This window comes from Ailuropoda melanoleuca, chromosome 9 (genome assembly GCF_002007445.2).
Source record: "Ailuropoda melanoleuca isolate Jingjing chromosome 9, ASM200744v2, whole genome shotgun sequence".
Lineage (NCBI taxonomy): Eukaryota > Metazoa > Chordata > Mammalia > Carnivora > Ursidae > Ailuropoda > Ailuropoda melanoleuca.
Genome location: NC_048226.1, coordinates 1815367 through 1818588, shown reverse-complemented (window position 1 = coordinate 1818588; position 3222 = coordinate 1815367). Strand labels below are relative to the sequence as shown.

At 56.9% G+C, this 3222-nt stretch overlaps 1 protein-coding gene across 1 annotated transcript in view; it reads right to left on the bottom strand.

Moving 5' to 3' along the window:
• LOC117803850 (cell migration-inducing and hyaluronan-binding protein-like) overlaps positions 1–234 on the bottom strand; it is a 103920-nt gene extending 103686 nt beyond the window's left edge. Inside the window, exon 1 of the mRNA XM_034668881.1 lies at positions 7–234. The gene's annotated coding sequence lies outside the window, so the exon portion shown is untranslated. The remainder of the gene's footprint in view (positions 1–6) is intronic.
• Positions 235–3222: the final 2988 nt, after the last annotated feature.

Genomic DNA, 3222 nt, shown 5'->3' with positions numbered 1-3222 from the left:
TCTTACCTCGCGGTCGGTAGCCGAGGCGGCGGCACGTCCCGCCGGCCAGGAGTGCGGCAGCCGGGGCGGTCCGGTGGCACGGCGACGGGCTCCGCGAGCTCTGGGAACGTGGACCGGCAGTGTTTCGGGGTGTCTGAAAAAGTGGGGTTCCGCGCGCGGCCGCGCTTTGCCCCGGATGCCCCCGCGCCTCTCGCGCCCGCCAGTCCGGGCCCGCTCTGCTCGCGCTCGCCGGTGCCAGCCCGAGAGGCGGCTTTTATAGCGCGCGGCGGCTCTCGGCGCAGCGCCGGCGGGCTGCGACCGGGTGAGGGCGCTGGAGCCCAGGGCGCGGCGAGCCGCCGGCGCGAGTTCTGGGCTGCGAGGGGCTCGACGGGCCGGTGCGAGCTTAGGACCCCGCTCCGGGGCACAGGCGGTGGAGGGGAGAGTCCTGCGTCTGCCAGAGGGACCGTGACATGGGGTTCAGGGCTGTTAAGTCTCAGGACTTTTTTTTTTTTTTAATCAAATATGACTGGCCTTGGAGAGAGTTCCTGGTACAGGGGACCCAGTGTTTCTCCAAGAGCAGCATGTTCACAAGAGAACTTCGTTTGAAACCAGAGTCAGACACCCCAGGTTATGTGGCTGCAGACGAAGGTCTTAACCCCTCTGGGTATCAGTGTCCGCATCAGGGAAATGGGTTCTATGATGCTTCCTTGAAGGACTGGTAGGAGGATTGAAACGAGATGTCAATAGTACAGATACCTAGCACATAGTAGGTGCTCAATAACTTAGGGTCCTTCCAGCACCCTTCTCTAAATTTAACTGCGCAGACCGAAGTCCTCGAGGGTCAAAGCAAACAGGTATGACTGCTCTAGATAGTTCCCTTCCTGAGGAAACAGTTGCCAAGTAGAAAGAGCGTGTGACAGGTCCCTGGGGCACCTGGCGTCTTCTCTCCATTCCGCCACTAGCTTGCGGGGTGACCCAGCATCATCTACTCCCCCTCTCAGAGTCTCTGCTTGTTGCTTGTAAAATGAGGGCTTTGATACCAGTTCTCCATCCAGTCCACTTTTTTGGAGTTTACGACTCAGCCTTTTCACCTGGCTGGTGGGAGCCTTCTAGAATGCACATTTCTTCCTTCCAGCCAGCATCCTGGAGAATCAAGTCTTCAGGCAAGGGCCTCATTTTAGGCAGCACACACCAGCCCCATGAATTCACCAAGTGACAGGCAGGCAGAAGCTGCTGGAGCCTGTTCCTGTCTTCGGTGCTGGGACAGAGCCCTGATCACGTGGCTAAGTTAGGGAAGTCCTGCATTCCTCCCCAGGCCCTTCCCAGCAAGGTGGTCTTGACCTTCACTGGGGTCAGAATCCTCAGCCCTTCCTCGACTTCTTGAAAGGTAGCCAGCTGGGTCTTATGGCAAGCAGCGCTCCCCCACCTCTCCTTTCCGGCAAACTTAGATGGGACCCACCTAAGCACCCTCCTCACCATACCGTAATTTCTGGTTCCTTCCTTTCTTAAGAAGGAACCCCGGACACCAGGACCCACAGACACCTGGAGGATGTTGAGTATCTGGCCGCACAGAGAAAGGTCCGCTTTGAACCAGCCTTGTTTGGAGCAGAAAGAGCTGCAGGGGAGATTTCCCCCACCCCCCTCAGCAGAGAGTAGATCCGAGGCTGGCAGGGCACCTGCTCTCTGCCGAGAGGCCTGCCCCACAGGCACCGAGACACAGAACAGTGAAGACAGACTCTTGTCTGGTGATGGGCTCAGAGAATGACTTAGTCATGTTTTCTCGAAGCACAGAAATAACCAGCACATTCCTCTGGTATCCAGCTTTCTTGATCACAGACCCATGCCCAGGGGAGAAAGTGAGGCTGATGGATTGCAAACAGGCCCCACATGTCTGAAATCAGGCTCTACCGAGCTGCACTGGCGCTTCCACTCAGCCCGTGATGCACGCCGTTCGCCAGGCGGCCCTTTGCGGCCCAGTGTGAGCAGCGCTGCTCTGGTGGCGTGCCTACCCGGACTGCCTCCATGTGTGGCTCTTGCAAGTGTGGACCGAACAGCTGCTTCAGAAGGGCTGTGTTAGTTCTCTGGTCCTCATCAGAAGCCCTGGGGAGAGTCTCCAGACAGGGGAAATGGTGTTGCTCCACCCAGAAAGCCCACCCTTTGGCCTCCGCCTGTCCCAGGTGGAGGTGAGGTGCAGCCCTCAGCCACGTTCTGCGGATCCCTCGTCTGTGTGCGGTCCGCTGGCGGGGGGAGGGGGGAGCAAGCCTGTCCCTCAGAGCGGAAGTCACTGCCCTCTCCCTGCTGACCCTCAAAGCCTGTCCCTGGTCTCCCAGCAGCCTCCCTGCAGAGCCGTTTGAAAGCCCGGCCACACCTGTGGGTGCATCCCCCAAGTCTCTAGATGAGGTTTTCCCAGGAAAACAGCAGGGAGACCCGAAGACGGGGGGTGAGGGGCGAGATGGGAAGCAGAATGCAGTTGGGGGGAAGGAGCGAGTGGGCTGTTCACTGCAAGGTTTCCGGCAGACCCCACAAAAAATCAGACCCCAGGCATCCCCATCCTGGCAAAAGAGGCTTGCGAGCCATGGGCGTACTTAAATTCCACCAACAGGGGTCGCCCTTGGACACCAAGCCTGAAGCTGGCTTGGGGGAAAAAGGGAAACTCCCAGCCTGCGCCCCGGGGCGATTTCCAGGACTAACAGCTGCTCAGTTCCTGTTTTGCTGCCTGCAGATGAGGTTGCCCAGCCAAGAAGAGACAAGTCCTTAATTTTTCTGGTGAGTGGAGGTCTGTGTTGGAATTTGGGACGGGAAGTCTTAGAACAGGGGCCAACCACTTGCAAGCTCTGAACATGGATTTCTACATCTCCCTCTCCAAAACTCATCATGGCCATGGAGAAGGAACATTCTTTCCCGTGTTTTTAAATATCTGACATACTTGTGTGTCAGATGTGATGTTTTCACATCATGTATTTCTTTTTCCTGGATGCAAAGATTGTGTTCCTTGCAGAAAAAAAAAAGTGGAAAATTCAGAAAATGTACAATGGAGAGATCACCTCTTTGCAAACCTAATGTGTGTATATTACCAAAAGCTTGAAAAATACAGGGGCGCCTGGGTGGCTCAGTCGTTAAAGGTCTGCCTTCGGCTCAGGTCATAATTCCAGGGTCCTGGGATCATGCCCGGCATTGGGCTCCCTGCTCAGTGGGGAGCCTGCTTCTCCCTCTCCCTCTCTGCCCCTGCTTGTGTTCCTTCTC